Raw genomic sequence first — 22,969 nt, 5'->3', positions numbered from 1 at the left:
AACAGATCTGTTTGCTTCACGGTTGAATGCGTAGAACAGCTACTTCAGCTGGAGACTGGACCCGTCAGCCCGGGGCGTGGATGCTTTCCTGCAAGATTGGAGAGGAGAACTGCATTACGCCTTTACCTCTTCACAATGCTGAGCCGAGTGTTAGCAAAGGACTGACGAGAGAGGGCAGAATTGTTTGTAGTAGCCCAGATGTGGAAATCTCAAGTATGGTTTCCAACCCTGATGGAGTTATCCGCGGACCTCCCGTGGATCCTCCCAGCCGCAGAACACCTACTCACAGACCCAGGTGGGTCGTTCATCCCCCAAGAGTGAAGGGGACTCTTCTGCTAATAGTGTGCAGGATATCAGGTAGTGCTGGGCGCTACTGTGCATTTCGAAACAGGCAGCAGAGCTCATCACAGAGTCATGGGCTCCCTCCACACGGAGGAGCTACGACACAGTTTGGAGCAAATGGTGGAGCTGATGCAGAGGGAGACATTTTATCCCGTTTCTGCCCCTGTAGTGGCAATCCTGAATTTCCTGGCACACCTATTGCAAGACAGTAAGGCTTTCAGGACCATGGGAGTCTACAGGTCGGCGATATCTGTGGGTCATCTACCCATTGACGGAGTCCCAGTAGGAGAGAACCCAGCAGTAGTGAGGCTCATTAAAGGGGCTCGATTTAGGGTGCCTCTAGAACATAAGTATCTACAATTATGAGACATAACGGTTGTACTGCGCCTTCAGCCAAGTTGGCCATCAAACGAGTACCTATCTTTAAAACAATTATCAGGCAAGCTAGCCATGCTGTTATGTCTAGTGTCGTGTAGGAGAGTGGCAGATGTCAGAGCCCTGGAAGTGAATAGGAAGACTTTCGGGCCAGAAGTGGTGTCCTTCACGTTAGCTAGGAGAACAAAAAAGAACTCCACCTCTATCTCTTATCCCTACCTACCAAGTCATCCGAAATGGTGCATACCTGCATGTATCAGAGAGTACGAGGACAGAACGGCAGAGACAAGACCAGCTGGCATCACCCAGCTCTTGATAGCGCATTGCAAGCCTTATCAGGCAGTAGCGACAGCCACAATCGTCAGATGGGTGCGAAGGATTATGCAGTTAGCAGGTATCGATTTGAGAAAGTTTAGGCACACTCAGTAAGAGAAGCTATGGCCTCAAAAGCTTTCACAGCAGGAGTGACACTACAGGATTTTATGCAAGCGGCAGACTGGGCTAGGGATAGTGCATTTAAGACCTTTTACTTTAAGCCGATTCAAGTAATGGTGACAACAGTTATGGGAAGCTTTGAACAAGCATAATGCTCGCCTCCTGTCTTGATATAGAATGAAGATTACCCATGCATACTGCGCAGGGTGTCTTGATTCTATTAAAGACAAGGAGGCGAGTATTTCCCGCCCAGCGCATGGACCGTGTGAATCATAAAATAAGAATGTTAATTATGATGCAGCAAACAGTACATGGACTCCACCCTAATGATGCTCCACAGGAGATGATCAGAAAGATAAATGATCGACAGAGAAGGAATGCCGGCGCAAAGTAGAGTGAAGGATAAAGCGCAGCAGGCATGCAGCAGGACCAAGGCAGTATGAAGGCAGAATTTTGTGGGACCTTTTGTTAATTAAAGTTACAGCGATGGATCATTTCACAGCATCCAAAGACGAGGAGGAGTCAGTGACATATGGATAGGGCAAGCACTGTCAAGGACTACAGTGACAATGGGTTATGTAGTTTTTTAAAAAGAGAAAAAAAAGAAAATGAGTAGTTCAAAACATTTTCAGCGTTTTTTTGTGGCTCTGTTATTTTGTTGAAACTGCTGAAGAGTGGCATTAAAGAGTTGAAGCATAATGCCTGCCTCCTTGTCTTTAATTGGAGCAAGACTCCCTGCGCAGTATGCAGGAGCAATCTTCTTTGTAGACTGGGAATGAGTCAGTCGTCACACTCGTGCCAAAGCTCGAGGCAGTCAAGTGGCATCCTGCTGTGAAGGTTGGGGGAGGAGCGTGCAGCACACTGTCTTGTCAATGTTACAATGGCACAGAAACGTCGGCGTGGAGCAGAACTCAGCTCCGCTGGTCACAGTGAAGAAGTGTGCGCACTCGCCGTGTAGATGGAGCAGGGTCCGGCTCATGCGGTGCAGATACACGTGCCCGAGAATCCTGCTTTCAAGGCAACCGAGACTGAGATTGCTCTGTCTCTCTTTCTCCAGATCGAGCGGATGAACCTGAGTGTGGCAGCACGGTAAGAAGTCACGCTGGGGGAAAGGAGCTGGGCCACCATTAAAAAGGGCCAGACAGCCAAGGACATTAGGAGGGCTGTGCACTCTGCCACTGTCAGTTTCAAGGAAGAAGGGGTGGAGCTACAGAGGGACTCCTGTGGTTCAGGCCTGGCAAGGGCTTTTGGAATGTTAGAGAAGACAGATGAGAGTGAGTAGGGCCAGTCCTGGAACGTGAGCTCTCCAACGCTGGCAACTGGAACACATACCTGTGCAGGCAGTCTGCTCTCCATGGGTTGTATGCTGGGGACGACCCAGAAGGCACAGTCAAGAGGACCACACAGTCCTCACAACTGGTTTGCCATGTCTGAAACAGAAAACCTAACGGGGCCCGTCACACCTCGATGGGGTTTACCCCTAAGGCTACAAGAGAATCTGGCTATGCAGCTTCCCAGATGTTATGCCCAAAGCCCCTTCTGTGCTCGGGCAGTGCTCACTTTGTCTGGGAGACGTGTCAGAGAGGTAATAAAAGGACTGAGCGTCTTCCTACTCGGCAGTTAGTCAACACAATAATTCTGGCTGTCTGCATCTCCTTTCTGTGCACGCTGGTGCTGCACACTATGCTGTGGGCCTCCCCCACTTGGCCCTTCTAACCACAGGGGCCGGGAATCCATGAGCCCCACAACATTTGGCGACGAGGATGGGATCCAGCCCTCTGCTGTTCCTGGTCACTGAACCAATGGCTCCCTGCATCGTGGAGCCTCCTGGACACGGCCTGTCCCTGCTGCACCATGGCCTCCCCCAGCGCGTGGTGAAGCTTGCTCCTGTAGGCCCGTGACGCGGATAAACCTTGACACCATGAACAAGGACAGATTGGTGGCCAGAACGAGGGGCGTAGCCTCCCCGAAGCCCCCAACAGGTATCAGACCTGCTGGTCTCCCCGGGTCACCAAAGGTCTGCCGGCCTGCCTGGCATGCAAAAGAAAGAAAGGAACTCCTGGGGAAGCGCGTCATGGCACAGCCTGGACCCTGCAGACAAATACTCCTACTGCAGGGAAGAAAAGTGCCCTGGCCTGAGGGGAATGGGAGCAGTGTGTAGCTGCAGTGAAATAAATGATTTCCTGCCGGGGGCGAGCAACGCGGAGCGCCTCGTCCTGGAGGGGGAGAGGGAGGAAGCGTGGTACTTACCACATCAGTTTGAATTTCCCACCTGGCGTAGAAAGAGCGGCCCGGACCGCCGCAGCAATCAAGTGTAACTCCCATCGCAGGGAGAAGAGGTGCGGTGAGTGATCAGCTGGCAGTTACATGGCCCTCCAGGGCCCCTCTGCTGAAGCAGGGCCCTGACTGGGGGAGAGCCATGTAAGAACGGTGCCGCCACATTCAGTGACTCCCGTCTGAGGGGGCAACAGTGCGGGTTTGCAGCAGCCACAGGAGGAGAGAGCGGCTTGCTGCTGCGCTAAAGAAAAGATCTCCCACCTGAGAGGAGAGGAGATAGCCAGCGGCCTTGGCAGCCATGTCAGAATGATCGTTTCCCACCTGGGGGATAGAAGGTGTGGCGGCGACAGCAGCCTTCACATTTGGCTGTCTCACCAGAAGGTAAGAATGAGCGGCATCACAAGAAGAAGCGGCATCGGCCGCTACCATAATATAATCACCTCCTCTGGTGGTAAGAAGGAATGGGGCAACACACGCCACAGCTGCCAGCCCCTCCACCCCATAGGGCGTGATCACACCCGGCTGCGGCTTTCCCGGTGGAAAGTGCTCGTGTGGCCGGGGTCTTTACCAGGCTATCAATCCAGCGACCTGCAGCCGGGACCAAGAGTCAAGTTTGCCCACCAGTGCTGCAGCATCTATTCCCCGCCGAGCCCCCCCAAGACAACTCAACCCTTCCCTCAGCAAGCCAGTGACGCAGGTGTCAAGTTGTTTGTCTGCACACTGCTCAATCTGGACTCAGCAATCCTGCTGCTGCCGGTAACCTAAGCCCCGCTACCCAAGGACCTAAGTGCAGACGTGGCCCCTGGTGTACCCAGGTGCGGCTTTTCCCGCCAACCCCCACCCTTATGTTCTAATAAAGTTTGCCCAAGTGGACTGTTTATTAATCAATGTTTGTCCATGGCTGTGATCAGCGATATGTTTAAACTGTTGTCTTGCATAGCCCTGTTTGCTTAAAGAGGACCCAGTAATACGTTGTTGATGCCATGAAGTTAATTGTTGTTCATATTGTTTCATTTTATACCCTTGGCATGAGATGTTATGCCCAAAGCCTCTTCTGGGATCGGGCAGCACACACATGGTCTGTGACATGTGGGAGAAGTGTCAGAGAGCTAACGAAAGGGCTGAGCCGCTTCCTGCTCGGCAATTAGTCACCACAGTAATTCTGGCTGTCTGCGTCTCCTTTCAGCGCGTGCTGGTGCTGCATGCTATGGGCCTCCCCAAAATGGCACTTCTAATCACGGGTGCCGCGCACCACTGGGCCCCACAACACCAGCCACTTCGATATTTGGGGCCCAGATGGGCAAGAGATTTTGACGTCTACATGAGAACCATAGGTCTCCTCAATGATGACAAAAACACAGACTGCATTCACTAGCGATAGGCCCAAACGTGCGTGACATTGTGGACGAAATTCCAGCTGGTGCCGCAGACTCATGTGGGTCTGTGAGCTGCTCTCACAGAATAATTCACTCCCCGTACCAATTTGGACTACGAACACTATATGTTGCTCACCACATAGGTAGAACGAAGGCGAATCAATTGACACTTTCGTGATGTGCCTACTCATCTGCCTGAAACACTGTGACTTTAACAACTATTCCATTGAGGAGGCTCTTCGCTCACAAATCGTTGCAGGTTGTGAATTCACAGATTTTTGGAAATGCCTGTTCCAGAAGCCCTGGAGGAAAAAGTGTGGTTGGCCAGATCCGATATGGCTTTGGAAATGCAGGTGGAGGCCATGAGTAACACAAAGGTGTCTGGTGCACCATCTGAGGCGCTCAACAAAATAGAGACTACCCCAATGCACAAGGGCAATGGCAACGCTTTTTGTTACAGATGTGGATATGAGTTCCCACACAAGGGTGCATGCCCTGCCAGTGAACAGCAATGCTTGGGATATGCTGCATGTCCCACAGCCAAGCAATTTGGGATAGACAGTGGCGCTGTGATGCCATGAGCCAGCGAGAAAGCCAGCGGATCCCAAGCAGGGGTACCTCAGCTCTACGAAACGCCTCAGAGAAGACACAAAGAAAGTAAGGAGGAGGGGATGCAATATTAGAGGGCATCACCGCAGTGGCAGTTGCACCGCTCGTCACCATCTCAGCCCAAGAGAAGACCAAAAGGATATGTTCGCTACCTGGTGGAACAATCCCAATCAGACAGTGGCGGACGCGCCAGGAAAGAAGGGGTACCTCTACACGCTAGGGAATTCCACAGTGAAGGAGCAGAGCCCCATCCTGCTGCTACAAGTGAATGACCTGCCGGCGGAGTTCTTTGTCGAGACAGAGGCGACAGTAAATGTCATCAGTGAGTCTATGGCAACATTCTACTCTCTACCAAGCTCAAGCTAGCAGATGTGAACATTTACCCCTACGGGTTGAGGACCCCGCTACCAATCAAGGGATACTTCATAGCTGAGTGCAAGTACAAAGCACAGACCAAGAAGTTGCCCATTCATGTATTGACGGTGGCCACAGAAAGCGGGTGCATCCTGAGCTTCAAGGCAGCACTAGATGCGGGGCTGATTCATGTACTTTATCGGCTCATGGTGCACAAATACATGGACTCTGCAGCAAGAATTGAGCATTTTTTTCCCACACTCTTCAGGGGCCTAGCGTAACAGTGGCATGGTATCACAAGTATGATACTGACATAAAAAAGTACAATTTGTAAAACCTTTATTAAAGTTTCTGGGTTTGGAAAAACTCCTACTTTGCCCTATAACTAAGATGGGAGTAGTCTCGACCATCAAACGATAAACAAAACAGTCCTAGTGGAGTCTGTCAAATCAAAATGGCCTATGTTAAATAAAAAATGTTGGCTCTATCTCTTGTACAAAAGAGATATGTATGTAAAGGAAAATCGGTGTTCAAACATAAAGAATACATGTGGCTGAATCCGCTCTCCTCCCCATGTTAGACAGCATGGAATAGGGCGGTCCTCATAGGCAGAACAACGCATTTAAAGACTCTCTTTACAGCCTTTGTAACAACATTCAACAAAAAGTTCACCCTGGTGCCCCTCTGTCAGGCTCACCTCTTCAAAACAAAAGTTCATGTTGGTGCCCCTCTGTCGGGCTCAGACCTCAAAAGGTTCACGTTGGTACCCCTCTGTTGGGCTCAGACCTTTCACGATAAAAGTTCATGTTGGTCCCCCTCTGTCGGGCTCAGACCTTTCGCAACAGAAAGTTCAGCAATCATTGTAGGGGCTTCCTTCCCAAAGTGTTTTACACTTCGGGCCTCCCTCAGTCAGACTTGGACCACTTTCGGATGTTGAAGACTTTTAAATGTGCATGGCTTTCTTTACAGACCTTCGAAGGATCACTTTGACTCAAACCTCAACATTCAGCTTTTTACCATCCCCTTCTCTCAGGGTTAATTTTGATTACTTCGCTTTTACAGTTCATTCACTTTATTGCTACAACAATGTACCTTTCCCTGAGTCTTTCGAGTGGGCTACTTCCTTTCGCCGGACCGCTCCATTACTCAGATGTCCTTACTTCAAAGTTCATTCACAGGTCTGCCTTTCCTTGTCTCTTATCCCGAAACATGCAGCCTTCACTTGTGATATAATGTTTCCACTTGAATCTTTCCTTAGCATAGACCGGTCTCTCAGGTCATTTGCCAAATCACTGGTTGTTTGCGTTTCTTTCTTTTCTTTACAGTTTTCCAATTCACGAGTCAAGGTTAGTACCACGAGCTTTGCCTCGCCTTCCCAACTCTGCCGTTCACACGGGTGGTTTGCTGGCATCCTCAAAACACAATGCAGCCTTCTGCCTTGGGATTTAGCCTTCTCCACATATATTTTGTGGCCTTTTGGAGGCAATGACCTCCTGTAGGGAACTCCTGGGCTTATTGACCTGCTGCTCTCGTCCCTTGGTTCATCGCTCTGCTCCAGTAGGTTTGCCTTCGCCCCAGAAGTTCTGCTCTTACTCGTGTTCCACGTTGCTCAGAGTGTGTCTCTAGGTACCACCCTTTATCCGTGTGAGGAGAGCTAGTTGGTATCAGGTGTATGCACTTAAATTCAAGCGCCTGACTTTGCCTGATCTGATTAGAGGGACATGTCCAGTGCAATGTATAAAAGTTAGTCTTGTTATTCTCAGTCTCCCTCTTCCTTGGCCCAGTGTTTGTGTAGAAAGGGGGTGGGAGTTGGGACCTCGGATAATCCTGAAATATAGGATGGGTTATGTGTACAACAAAGGGGGGAACACTACATCTCACCATTGGCTGCCTCACCCCCACTCTGCGAAGACCCCTCACCCACGTGATCCCCCCCGCACTGGTCCACCCCCAGGAACTTGATCCAAAAGCGATGGCCGTGTCCTGGCCACCTGGATGACAAGTTTCTGAGGACTAGCGGGTGAGACACCCTTTGGTTTCTCACACTAGGTATATTAAAAAACAGACAAATCAAGCTGTACATAGACCCGGAGGTACACTCTGTGGTACAACATTACAGGGGAGGTCCCTGTGAATATTCAGAGACAAGTAGAAGAAGAGTTACACAAACTCTTGGAACAAGACATCATTGAGCCAATGACAAGGCCGAACTCATGGGTCTCGCCCATAGTCCCTGACACAAAAAAGGGTTTGAACGCCATTAGACTGTGCGTTGACATGCACCGACCAAACGAGGTGATAATGAGGGAGAGGCATCTTTCCCCAAGTATCACCAACATGGTCCATTTCCTCAATGGAGCACAAGTGTTTTCTAAACTGGACCTAAACAAGAGATACCACCAGCGGAGCTGTGTGAGGCGTCCTGGCACATAATGACTTTTGTCACTCATTTAGGTCTCTTCAGGTATAAACGCCTCAGTTTCGGGGTTTCCTCGGCAGGCTGAAATTTTCCAGTTGGAGATCTATAACCTCATTAAACACATCCTCAACTGTTTTATCTACAGTGATGATATTTTGGTGTTTGGAAAGGACCAGGACCAGCAAGGCAGCATGCTGGCGAGGGTGTGCAAAGCGCTGGAAGCAGCTCTTCTTACGCTCAACAAGGAGAAATGTGAGTTCCGGAAAGGCAGGCAGCCTAAGATTTTTTGGACACATGTTCTCGGCCCAAGGAATGACACCGGACCCTGAGAAAGTGGCGGTGCTCAACAATGCAACTCAATCCTCCAATCTGTCAGACTTGCGTTCATTCTTAGGACTCGCAAGTTACCGCACTCGCTACATTCAAGACTTTGCATCGGTAAGTGAGCCGTTGTGATGATAGAAATGCATTGGAGGGACAGGGCCTCCATGTACTTGTCCTGTACTCCCTTATCATGTGTGTTCTGTGGGACTCCTGGCAGTGCAGCTCTTTCTCTTTTTGGTTGTGGTGAACAGAGACTCTTGGGATACCCTTATGACACCCATGGGTGGGGGTACAACCCTGTACCCCCCAGTGTATGTTTTTGGCACCTGTGTGTTGCCCACAGAGCAGGGTATGGGCTGGTGGCAGCTCCATGCTGAATTTGACAGGTGCTTTGAGTATTGGGACGCCCAGGCCCTGCCATAGGAATCAGTGGATTCCTGATAGAAGGCAAGATGGCTCCTGTGGCCGCTTGGTTTCTATTGCCTGTTGCCTTGTTTTCTCAAAGTCCTGGGAAGCCCCGACTCTGTCCCTTCCCCAGACTGGCTGTTGGGTGGAAGAACCATATATGATATTGTGGGGAAATCCAGGCCAGACTGGCTGGAGCCTTCCCAGTGACTGTATGTTGTGGGTACATCCTTGGGGTGGGACCTGTGGGAATAGAGTGTGTGACCAATATGCATTCTATGTTATAGGTGTCTGGTTTCTGTGTGTGTGACACAAATATTGAGACAGCCCTGCCTGAAACGGACATGAATGCAGCGTGGTGTGCAGAAAGGCTGGGTGCTTGCCCCAGTCCACATTCCTTGTTATGGGTGTCTGGTGGAAGTGAATAGCCTGAATGCCTGTGAGCCGGATTGGCTGCCTGCATGCATGAATGCCCTTCTGTCTGATTGGCTGACTGAGCTTGGCTTAGCAGAGTGAATGAGGGACAGATGTGTATATCTGGGACCTCTCACTTCCCATTTTGTTCAGAAGCTGAAGTTGAAACTTGAAGCTGCTTATCCTTGTAGCCCAGCTGGAAGAAGAATTGCTGCTGCTTTCCTTCGACCAAACCTAAAAGCTGGTTAAAGGAATATGATTATTTAGGCTAGCGCAACCATCCAGAGTCTTAGTTACCTTCTGAGGTTGGGAGTAGAGCCTCAAGGCTCTGGCAGTGCAGCAAGCCACACTATATCCAGGACAACAAGCGCACTGTGAGTCGGATCTACCTACTTTATTTAACTTACTGTCATTCCGCACGAGTGCCTGCTTAGTGTCCGACCTATCTATCATGGCAGAATGCTTACTCAATATCGAAGAGGATAGGGTAGCCCTGTTTGCTCCAAGGGGTACAGACAGTAATGCATTTCGAGATAGAAACCCTGCGACTGAAACACTGAGACAAAAATGTATCCGATTAGAAGGACTATCCAAGAAGGAAATCAACATATACTAGGAGCAAGCATCACTTTCCAACTATTTTGATAGCAGAAGAATCCCTCGTGGACTCGGGATACTAATATTTTCTAACTTTGAGAACATAGGAAATCAGAACATAGCTGACAAATCGGAGGACAATCTTAAACAGAGCTCCAAAACTATGATTGAACTGCTGATAGAACATGCTAAGAGAGAACTGTCATGCGCCCCCCTCAAATGCCCTCTTGGCGGCTGTGGTCTGCTTGGCGCTGGCGCCGCCATTAGATTGTGCCGTTCTCTGTTTGTCCTCTTCCTTGTTGTTCGCTCTAGTCTTTTTTGTGTTTTTCTTTCCTTCTGTATTTAGCCAAGCCGCTCGGCGCTTTGCAACCCCTTTGCTTTCTGCCTTTGGGTTTCTGTGCTAGGGTTTATGTACTTTCCTTACCTGTTTTCTTCCCTTCCTGGACTCTGTTTTTCTCCCAGGTTTCTTCGGGTCTCGTCCCGAGCCCCTTCGTTGTTCCGGTTTGACCCACTCTCTCTCTCTCCCTTTTCTTCCACCCGGTTTCGCTGTGGCGTCTTAGTTCTACTTTCCCTTTTGGCTTTCCCCTTTTGTTACTATCCATTTTCTTTCCTCTCGTTACCTCTTACCTAGTGCCTGCTTTCTTCTGTCTGGGCCACTCCCTGGCGCCCTGTTTCCTTTCTGCGGCTCCACTTTGCTTGTGGCTGTGGGCGCTGGACTTTGCAGTTTCCTGTCCTGCAGAGCCGTCCTTGTCTCCCCGTGGACTGCTTCATTTCTTGCGGCTGCGGACACTGGTGTTCGCAGCTTCTTGTCCTGCAGAGCCGTCCACTTCCCCTACGGACTACTTCATTGCTATTTCTATAACTCTGGACTCGAGATTGTAACAACAGATGACCAACACTGGAACTATACTCACCTGCATACGTGTCTACTACCTGGAACAAAGATATGTTTTTTTTAGCCTTGGGCTTTTTTCATCTCACTGGTGCTCTTGCTAATGGGTCCTCTGCTTGTCCTGTCAGATCGGGCGACAGAGTGGGTTCTACCCGTGGGAGGCCCTACCTCTACAAAAAGAAAAAGACTAAAGACAAGAAAAAGAAGAAACCTCAGGAATCACCATCAGAAGGTTCAGGTGAGGAGGAGGGGGATCTGGTGTTAAGTGATTTAACAGAAGAAGAGTCCAAGTTTGACAAGAACATGCAAGAGTACCTGCTGATATAGAAAAATTTAAAAGATAAATTGGTGAGATGACTAACCCAGAGAGAGAGCATTAAGCAGAGTAACTACAACAAGATGCATGATATTCTTGAAATCTATCAGGATGAAATCAAATTACGCAAATCATGCAGGTTCTTTAGGGGCGAACGTGATTATAGAGATGACACGGTACACACGTTCCAACCAAAATATGATGATGTTCCCAAAAATAGGTCTTGTGATAGCACACCTAATACCACGCCAGGAAGCTCTGATCTAGAATCCGAAGGAGAAACCACCACGGACGCTACACCTGAATCAGTAGACATGACTGCAGGCAGCAGAAGATCAGGGAGGTTTTTTTTAGAACAAATTTAGCGAGACAAAAAGGGCACCCAACAAGCAAATACCAGACACGTCAGATATCAGGACCCTCTAGTGTAAAATATCACAACACTGAATGCAACATTAGGGACAGGAGGGCCGGCACAAGGGGAGGTCAAAGGGCAACCAGAAGACTGACAAGATCAAGTACGAGGAGACTAGTACAAGGAGACTTGTACAATCATAACATCACCCAACTTAGTTATCAACCTATCCAATAGGGCACTTACAGAAACAAAAGAGGCTGTCCTTAACAAAGTCTTATCTTTAGCCCCAACTACCGGGACTAATTATGTGGATTTCCAAACAGATCTCTTTAAGTTTGTCCGCAAGTTGAAACTTAAAAAGTACTTTGCAACTCAAGTGAAAACTTACATTGCCAAAGACAAACCACCACCCACCAGCACAATTTCTATATCGGACATTGAAGATACTCACCTCCTTTTATCTCTGGACTACAGTGCACAAACCGATCGAGAGACAGTATGCACTGACTTACATGTGCTACAGAGTAACTTGCCACTATTAGAGCTCACATCCAAATCTAAATGTATGCCCCAGACAACTAGTGCCAATGTAATTGACACTTTGCACCAAGCAGTAATCACTGATATTCACAAACACCTTTACACCACCGGCAAAGTACAGCGTGCCAACAACAAAAATAATCTTATTTGGAACAAGAGATATGCTCTTAAGACACTTGCATCTGACAACAACATTGTCATCAAAGAAGCAGATACTGGCGGAAATGTGGTTATACTCAATAGAACAGATTACATTAGCATGGGTTTGACTCACTTAGCAACACCAGGTTGTTATAAAACTCTGGCCAGCAATCCTACTAAACAAATTGTTCTTAAACTCCAGACTGAAATGTCCAAATGGCACCATAGGGCTTCTCACTGACGACGAGAAGAAATTATTTTCGAGTAAGGATCCCAGGATTCCCACTATATACTTTCTACTGAAAATTCACAAGCCCTTTGACAAACTCCCAGAGATCAGACCCATTATGAGTGGGATTGGATGGGCGACCGAAGGCCTATCCAAATATATTGACCATACTATCAGGGAACATGTCTTCTCACACCCCTCATATCTCAGAGATAGCACAGCGGTCCTTTATTTATTAAAGGATTGCGAATGGAAGGATGGGTATCAGCTGGCCACACTTGATGTGGCAGCACTATATTCTTCAATAGATCATGATTTAGCCATTAGGGCAATCGATTACACATTTAGGAAACACTCTGCGTCCTATCTCAAACATGTTAAAATGATGAAATCCCTTTTGTAATTCACACTAAATAACAATATTTTTCTGTTTAATGAAAAATACTATTCATAAGTCAAGGGTGTCACCATGGGGGCCAAATATGTGCCGTCTTTGGCAAATCTCTTCATGGCTGAATATGAAGCCACACATGCACTCAATGACAATGGTTTTGCGGAACATGTGATTCTCTAGAAAAGATACTTTGGTGACATCCTACTAATTTGGGATGGATTAAGATCTGGTTTTCTTTTCCTCCCTCTGTGCTACTGACCCTCTTTTCTGCGCCCCCTTTTTCCGTTTGATGTTTTGTTTTTTGTCTCGTGAGCGCCCTGAGGCCTTCGGGCGTGTGGCGCGATGCAAGAAACTTATAGATAGATAGAACAAAATCGAGACAAAAACATTCAGAAAACCTACTGATGTCAATTCTACTCTTCATGCCTCAAGCTGTCATCGTAGGACTACTATCAACAATATACCTGCATAGGGAGTTTCATCAGGCTCGTAGAAACTGTAGCCAGGATTAACACTTTGAAGCTGAATGTGCCCTGCTGTCCACAAGATTCCAAGCAAGAAGATACTTGGCATCTGTAATTAATCAAAGTCTTAATAAAATAAAAGTATGCGCAAGGACAGAGGTGCTGCAACTTAAATTGATTAACCAATCTGAGAATAGAACAACCACAAATTCCATCACACAGTACTCGAGTGATGCTCATACATTATACGACATATTGCAGAAGCACTGGGGTCTACTGTGCATGAATAAAGATTTAAACAACCACATCTCCTCCAAACCTCAGTTTGTATACACTAGGGCACCCACAATCAGAAACTTGCTCTGTCTCTCATATTTGAGCAGCGAGACAGCCAAAACAGGGAGCACTCTAAATTGGATGACACCATTGCTTGGTTTGTAACGCTGTGGCTCATGCAATATGCATCAATATGTTCACAACAACTGTGATCGATTTACCCTAACACATGGAAGGGAGATTGTGATTAAAGACTTCATTAACTGCAAGACCACCTATGTGGTCTATCCCATTACATGTATTTTCAAAAAGGCCTATATCGGCAGCACTATAAGACAATTAAGAATTCATATTCGAGAACACCTGGTGAGTCTTAGCAGCCAGGACCCCAGATTACCCCTAGCACAACACTGTCAGAAAAACCATCAACTGTCAGATAAGAGAGATATTCAGTTCATAGGGCTACTGAAAGCCACCACTAACAAACGTGGGGGTAACTGGACGCTCATGTTGTGTCAAATGGAATTGAAACGTATATGTAAATGCAGAGGCACTAAAGATGGTCTTAATATAGAACATAAAATGAATGTGTTTCTTTAAAGTTGCCTTACTAATGCATTTGTATTTTTCCAACATTGCCAATAATGTACATACCAAGATATTTGGTTGACACTGTCTTTCTCTTTTACGTACTTGCAATGCTTGGATGATCTGTTCTGGACCTATTTATGTGATATTGGAAGGGAACCTACACTAATAGTTACCGATTCCTTTACACATTGCGTGGAAACAAGTGTGTTAACTTTGTGTAAAAACCACACCTTGAGTACTGGTTGTATGATATTTTATGTTTTTAGGGACTGCAACATGTGAGTTTCTGACAATTGGTTCAAGTGTCTTTTGTATTATTGTTGGCAGAAGAAGCACCCACATTACTCAGACTGATTTTCTAATATGTCACTGTGCATACCTCCCTCACAAATTACTATTCTAGTGATTCCTTGCCATATTGCTATTTGCTTTGCATCCCTCCACATCTGTTTACTATTTGCTATTCACCGGCAGCATTCGCCATACTTGTCTCAGGAATTTCCTCATGTGTTCTTCCTTCACGTGCACACTGCTAATCCAATATACTCCTTCATTTCAACCAATACCATTATCTCTCTAAACTTTATTTCGAACTTCTCTTCACTAGACATCCCTGATTATTTCTCAGGGAAATGCTTATGCCCCAATGCATTTGTATGTATATGTAACTCTACTGAATCCAAGGGGAGTACTTGCCAGAGTGATACTGTTTTGGCGATTTTTAAAGTAAATATTTACATTCGCCCTTACACATGCGCAGGCTCCCCGTCTCGTGATGCTCATACTTTTCGCCAAGAGAATATTAAATCATTGCCGTGCAGAAGTCTGCCACGCGGCAGACCACAAGGAATTCCTGGGTGCTTTGCCTCCCACCGGGTGAGTTAATTCATCTCTTGTTTCATGGCACACTCTTTGTCCCAACTTATGTATTCGTGGCCCCTTTTGGCTGACGCAACTCTAACACAAGTAGCAACACCACTTTATGGCAGCAATTTATGCGTATAAGCATCATTGAATGTGTGATCATAAGGAAATGCTCTGATAGCCACTTTTATGTACAGTATTTTGGCATATTTATCTTGATTAATGATTAGAGGTCTGCAGGGTCATAACTAGCAACGCTACTACATGATGTCAATTAATGCTTTCCAGCATCATTGAATGTGTGATCCAAAGGAAATGCTATGATAGCTACTATGTACAGCACTCTGATACATTTATCCTGATTGTAGGGTTATATCCAGAAATCCAGTCATATGCTTTTTTTTAAAAACTTTGTAATTTGACATGTTACTCTCCTCGCTGTTTAGTACACCACTAATTAGATTTGTCATTATGCAACCACTAGCTTACGGCCGGAACAAGACAAGTATGGATCTTTCACTGTGTTACTCAACCGCTTTTCTAATCCAACTTGAGGGATATATATGAAATACAGCCACTGTCCTGTAGAACATTTCACTTTAACTTTCCACTCAACCACTCTTTCAAACCAATTTGCAGGGATATATATTGATATACAGCCACTGTGCCGTTGAACTTTTCACTTTAATTTTCCACTCAAGCCGGAGGGGTAAGTATAAGTATTCCTCCTTGAAAGTGAATTGATGTGAGATATAATGTTTTACTCCAATGCGCCAACCTTTAGGGTTAAATTCGTTACGGTGAGTCTTCAAATTGTAGATCCAATTAATGATTTTTTTAAAAGAACAAGAAAAACATGGAATCTTCAATGTATTAGTTCTGTTTTGTAGTACTTTATATTGTGAATTCCACATGTTACCATCACATGTAAAGTTCTATTCAGTCTAAGTGTTAACTTCACACTTAAAAATTCAATAAGCAATCGTTCTCAATGAATAATATCAGTTTTCACACTTAATTGTTTTAGTTCCCTCTCGACACGTCTTTCCCCATTGTTAATTTGCAATGGTTCATCAGGAGAGCAAATCCTAGCCAATTTAACATTATAAAAAGAAAAGGAAAAAGAGAGAAAAAAAGAGAGATACCGTTGTCACAATTGTTATTTAAAGAAAAAGAAAATATTTTTTTGATAATATCAAATAATGTATTGTTTCATGACTCACCCAATTTAGTTCCTTCATATACACTTTATATAATGTGTTCACTTTATCCAAATTAGTTTAACTGTTGGTCGAAATAGGTGAACTGCATGGAACCAGCACCAGGAAGGATGCTCATTTGAAGAGGAAAACAATTAGAAAACCGAAGGTGAGCATTAGCAGATTTGCACTAGTAGGCAACTCTACTTTGGAAAGCTAAATTATTTCCAAGCTATCTTTAAACTAGATATTAGTAATCTGGAAAGACGGTCTACATTTCTAAGCTAGCCTTCTCTGTCTCAACAGATTGGATTTAGAATCAACAGCAGAGAGCTGACAATTATCCCAAAAAAATTCACCTATTTCGACCAACAGTTAAACTAATTTGGATAAAGTGAACACATTATATAAAGTGTATATGAAGGAACTAAATTGGGTGAGTCATGAAACAATACATTATTTGATATCAAAAAGAAATTTCTTTTTCTTTAAATAACAATTGTGACAACGGTATCTCTCTTTTTTTTCTCTCTCTTTTTCCTTTTCTTTTTATAATGTTAAATTGACTAGGATTTGCTCTCCTGATGAACCATTGCAAATTAACAATGGGGAAACACGTGTCGAGAGGGAACTAAAACAATTAATTGTGAAAACTGATATTATTCATTGAGAACCATTGCTTATTGAATTTTTAAGTGTGAAGTTAACACTTGGACTGAATAGAACTTTACATGTGATGGTAACATGTGGAATTCGCAATAAAAAGTACTACAAAACAGAACTAATACATTGAAGATTCCATGTTTTTCTTGTTCTTTTTCAAAAATCATTATTGGATCTATAATTTGAAGACTCACCGTAACAAATTTAACCCTAAAGGTTGGCGCATTGGAGTAAAACTTTATATCTCATATCAATTCTCTTTCAAATTGTTTCTGTGTAGCAGCCACACAAGGATTTAAGAATTACTCATGCAGACAACATTTTAATACTTACAGAAAACAAAAACCTTATAGAAAGCAGTCGCCAGGGACAAGCTTGTTTGGTTGCAAACTTTTTTCAATAAGTATTCCTCCTCTTGCGCGTTACTAGAGAGATGCACCCATACTCAAAACAATATCTTACTCAGATTACTCAATCTGATTTGTAGCTTTATATACAGAGTCACCCTAACCGTGAGAACGTCACTCATTACAGAAGAGTCCTTAGTCTTACCAACCAGGTTAGTGCCAATATTATCATCGTTACTTTCTTATACAGACTTACCAAGGTACTTATCTGTTGCCCTGGATCATTCCTTTTCAGGTCCCCTATAATACTTAGCATTAGTGAGTTTGGACCTTGTCCATGAGATTATTACTGACATTCATAATGCTCAACAATATCGCCCACACACCCCCAACTACTCCAAGAGTACAAGAGTAGAGAGAGCAATGTCTCTGCCCAACCACTGATTACATTCTCTAAAATTAACCCTCACCAACCAGAGGTGATGATTACAGTTATGGGATTTTTTGGGTGCTTCTCATACCACAGTTTCTGCTCACCGCTTTAAAACATACTTGTGATCCACTTGGAATTTATTCATGATGTAGTATTATTCTTGTATTCCCCATGAATTTCAAAGAACATGCTATGTTATGTTATGTTACTTTGCATTTATATAGCGCCTTATTTACCTTTGGTATAGTCTCAAGGCGCTGGTAGGTTGAACGCCCTCTGGAACCAAAGTTCAAGTCAGTAGAGAGCAGAGAGAGTCAAAAGGTGTGTGTGAGCACCGGATATGTGTGCAGCTAGTGTGGCATTCGTGTGATAGCTGCTTCTTAGCGGTAGGTGTGGTGGTTGAGAGATCAGGAGTATGTGTTCGTTCTGGCAGGTTGTAATCCAGACCGATTCTGGCTGCGTTAGGCCTGAGGAGAACGCCTAGGCTGGAGGGTGTGTAACCAGCTGTGTTTAGTTAGGGTGAGGGGGAGTATGAGGCAATTGATGGTATGAGAACAGCTATATCGAATAGTGTCATAGTATCGCTGTGTTCTAGTTGAGTGGTGGTGTAAAGAAGAGAGTGTGGAGATGTGAATATGGTGGGTTACCTTAGATGCTTGAGATCGAGCACACTCCAATAGTTCCTTGCACTACGACCGTTCCATGCACTCCAACCCGTTCCATGCACTCCAACCCGTTCCATGCACTCCAACCCGTTCCATGCACTCCAACCCATTCCATGCACTCCAACCCGTTCCGTCCACACACTTCTTTCGCTCCACACTCTACACCCGCTGCACACCCATTCGATACCCTACATCCACTCACACTACATCGGCTCAACAACACCACACCCTGCATCTGCTCAACACCCTAAATCTGCTCAACACCCTACATCTGCTCAACACCACCACACCCTACATCCGCTCAACATCCACTCCACGCTATCATCCACTCCACACCCTTCATCCGCACCACGCTCTCATATGCTCCACGCTCTCATCCGCCCCATGCCCTCATTCATTCTGCACTCTCATCCGCTCCACCAACTTCATCCGCTCCACCGACTTCATCCACTCCACCGACTTCATCCATTCATCCTGCATTATCGGTTCAGCCCATGTCACTTGTCGCACGCACTCGGTGCGTTCCATGCACTACTCCCGTCTCATGCACTCGAATAGTCTATTCTATTCGTTCCATTCATACCATGCACTCTTACATTCCATGCCATCTATCTGTGCACTCATCCTGTATTCATCTTTCCATCCTTTTCACGTTATTCCTCTCGCCTATTTTGTTCCATTCGTCCATTGCAATCATTTCATTAATTTCAACCGCTTTACTGCTTTCATACAATTCTATTCTCTTTGTCCTTTTTAGTTTACATTAGAGGTTATTAGCTTTCGATTTCTTGCTTGGATCTTGATGTTGGATATTTATTTTATTGTTATTTATGATCTAGTAGTTTGGGTTAGTTGAATTGCTGTTATCCACTTTATTCCTCTCGTCCACTGATCCTCTTCTCCATTACATTTATTTCGTCCATTTCATTAATTTCAGCCACCTTACTGCTCTCATACAACTTATTCTTTTTATCCACTTCACAGCTTTGATCCTTTTTACTATTGCTACTATAATACTACTATGGAGAAAAAAGCAACCAGTGGGGGACTTTTTTTTTTACGTCACTCTTAAACCTCCGCGACTTTAAATATTGTACTAGCTTCTTGGTGTCGCAGTGGTGCGTGCAGAAAAACGAAGACACAGAGTTCCCCTACTTTGTTTGTTAGTACTGAAGAAACAAGAGGGTTTCTGCATCCATCTATTACAGCGCCACACATAGATTTATCTTTTTAGGTTAAGGTTTATTTGGTAGCCCATAATGATAACACGTGTTTCGGCACCTTTGACGTGCCATTCTTAAATCTGGGCAATATAGTGCAAGTTACTGTTTTCAGAATGTTTTACAAATGCAAAAAATTAATATTTTGTAAATATTTTGCGGGACCATTATTAGCTCTGAAGTCCCTTAACGGGTCCCTTCCAAAACCAGGGCGTTAAGGAAGGGACACGCTAAGGGACCTCAGAATAGGGTGGTAAGGGATTACCGGCACTGGTGTCCTTACTGGTGCCGGTAATCCCTTACCACCTACCTCGTAATGAGGCCCAATGTGTCTTGGGTTGACTGGGTGAGTGCTGCTGTGGGTTGCTTACCCACCCAGCAGAATTCCCCTCAATCACCAATTTGCACTTCAGCATTTACCAGCAGAATGGCGCTCTGGCTCCTTTCAGCACCATTCCCTTGCATCAAAACTGTGTTTGAAGCTACAGAAATGATGGCTGGGCTGTCTTTGCCAAGCACCTATTGGGTAAGATGGAACAGGGAACACACCGAGAGAGGCTTCCAGTGTGTTTACTTAAGCGCACCAAAGAAGAGAATTGAAAAGCAGCGCTGCTTGGCTGCTCGCTCAAAATTTCCAAATGAAAAAGGAAATATTTTGCATTCAAATGTTGAAGCCTGATGCCCTTTTTCATCTGTTCAACAATACACATTTCTGATCCAGTGAGTCCCAGCTGTGCACAGCCATATTCAGGTTGTGCTCCAGCAAACGAAAGCATTTCTCACTGAATGACAAGCTGTGTCAGGCAAAATCTGTGAAATCACAAACAACTTTACTCCCAGCCGTACGGGAAAAAGGCTTCACTTTGCAACAAAATATCACAGCTGAACTCTTCAAAAGAAGCCCTATTTTTCTTTGCTATGTTAGTGTCAGTAGACCTTTGCCTTGAACAGATTTCTGTGTAAGAGAAACTGACTAGGGCTGTAAACAATGTTTAGAATCTAGATGGAAGAGAAAACGGCATTGCAATGTGACAGAAAAAGGAAAATTCACCACGTGTAAAAAGGGTTGCTTTTGCAAACAAGAAAAATGTCTGTTTTAAAAGTGTAATGTTGAATAAGGCCCTGTCCTTGTCTAGAAATGTATGGGCGGTTTTGTTTGAAAACATATATGGGATGTTTTATTTCAACAGACTTGCTTCTGATTCAGAAAAAAAATAAGTAAATAAATACGTGCATTTACTGTGGAAGCCACAGAACAAGTTTTCCTGCTTGGCTTCAAAGGACATTTGCTTGCTGGGAACAGGATTTGCCTTTACCCAAAGGAGCCAGCCCCTTGAAAACTATGAATGGACCAAGAGGAAGCATCTCACACGCTCTTCAGACTTTGTGTCTGGGCTTGAGCCTGGTACAATAGAGTTCCAGAACACTTAGGTGTGAAATTGCATAGCACACCTCCCCTCAACTGGGGGGCTTCACAGCCAACTACAAAGCAGCCTTGCAGATTATGACCTTATTTGGGAGACAACGCTTGCCATCTGGCTCAAAAGACTATTTTTATTAATAAACTTTAAGACTGTTATTTCTGCTGTTGGATAGCGCAAGTAATGCAAACGTTTTACAGTTTAAATGCAATTTTTGTGGCTTTTAAATTAAGACCTTGTAGCCCTCACTAGCATGTTGGGGATGGAAATGATGGAAAATTGTATATTCTGAGGAAAGTGTATATGGTGCCAGTTTGAAATTCAATACTAACATGCCCGATGACAATATGTTCACCTGTATAAAGTTATAGAATTGTAAGTGAAATATTTCCCACTGAAAATCACAAAAAATTATTTTAAGGATGAAACAATGTCGTACAAACCTGGGAATTGGACTGCCATACTCTGTGTGGAATATGTCATTTGCCTATGTGATTTGCAAAAGTGCCACAACTGTACAAATGTGCGATTTATGGCATAACTGATTTTTGGTAAAAATGACTGGGGATGATTCTGTACCTCATAAAAACACACCACATAAAACTCAGTCCCCTCCTCCAGCCCAATCTGCTTCCAGGGAGGAGGCGACATGACTTAGGCTCACCTATCTGATTCTTACAGAACAGGCTTCTTAGCTTGGAAAAGAGGTGGATCCATAGATTGGATTCTTTTGAAAATGGGCTGAACGAACAGGATCCCCCATGAATAGATTATGCACATTTGGATCTCCTTTGACAACCTAAATTGCACCTCCATGATCCATGGACCAGATACATTTGCTGCATTCGGAGCATTACCTCCCCTTGTTTGGGTACACATGCCCCATCTCTATACAGGGCATTACTAGTGGGCTCACATAGGGATGGATCCATATTAGGACTTCACTTCTTCACTCCTCTGTTGAAGCTGAGTTAGGGGTCCCACTTCTTTTTCATATTCATTCCAACCCTACTATATAAATGTTTATCATGCCTGATCACAGCCCCCACTTATACAGGTTCCTACTCTCCTCTTGTGGCACATTGCAGCCCATCATGTTTTTCCTGTCACAAACACTACCCTCTGTGACATAGAGATGACCTGAAGCATTTCGCATATGGCTGCCTGCCAACACATGATGGTGCATGATCACGACAACTACGCACCAACAAGATTTACCGGTTGATGCTTTACACAGCAACTGGTATCGGATCACTCACACTTTGCAGTTTTTGAGCAGTGCTGTGACTGAGCGGTATGGAGCTCAAGCACCCGTTCTTTTCCTGTTTTGGGTGCTCCCCTCCTCATCGGAGCCATGTCACGATGGCGCCTCGGCACCTCCCACACATGACAAGCACCAATCAGACCATACAGCACGTTCCCGGCCCCCACACGAGACGCCGTTACCATAGGAACAGGCCGAGTCCTTCCACATTCCACGTCGGACTGACGTGCTCCAGCACGGTCAAGGAGTTCCCCCCTTCTCACCTGGGTCCGGTGTTTGCCGGTGTCTTCGATCGCTGCCTTCTTGCGAATGCTCCTGGTCTTGAACAGCGCTGCTCGAGTCTTGTCTGGTTCCAGGTTGCGTTTAGTTCCGGGATCACGGAGTCCAGGAATCCGGGAGACTGAAAGGCTAGAAATGCCCGGGACCAGGAAGGGGGAAAGGGACAAGAGTGGGTAATAGCACTGGGATAAGGAAACAATACCGCGAGCTACGAACACACGTCTGGGCTACTCTGCAATAGCATTGAGACGCGCAGAGCCGCGGAAGGCGTGGTCTATAAATAGATCACGCCAAGCTCAGCGCATGGAGCGAGCAAGGGCTACAGCTCTGAATGGCCATGTTGGAAGTAGTACTGAATGTAAGCCCCGTTGAGACAAGGACCAGGAGGTCCAAAAGGGGCGTGATCTGAAGTTCATGACTGCTTGCCTCCTCCGAAGGCCTTTCCCTCCAGGTTTGCCCGGGTGTATTAGGTGGAATCTTCTGAGC

The 22,969-nt window shown here is 45.4% G+C and overlaps 1 long non-coding RNA gene across 2 annotated transcripts in view; it reads left to right on the top strand.

Moving 5' to 3' along the window:
* Window positions 1-22,969, top strand: part of LOC138579861 (uncharacterized) — a 50,203-nt gene that overhangs the window by 12,884 nt on the left and 14,350 nt on the right. Inside the window, exon 1 of one of the 2 annotated variants that reach the window (XR_011304146.1) lies at window positions 10,958-11,057. The exons of the other annotated variant lie outside the window; for it this stretch is intronic. This is a non-coding gene — a long non-coding RNA (uncharacterized lncRNA). Of the gene's footprint in view, window positions 1-10,957; window positions 11,058-22,969 lie in introns of those variants that run through there. 2 annotated transcript variants of the gene reach the window in all.

Source organism: Ambystoma mexicanum, chromosome 1p, assembly GCF_040938575.1.
Source record: "Ambystoma mexicanum isolate Mex_15411 chromosome 1p, UKY_AmexF1_1, whole genome shotgun sequence".
NCBI classification, from domain to species: Eukaryota; Metazoa; Chordata; class Amphibia; order Caudata; family Ambystomatidae; genus Ambystoma; species Ambystoma mexicanum.
Note: the sequence above shows the minus strand (reverse complement) of the source record. Positions and strands in the feature narration are given on the sequence as shown.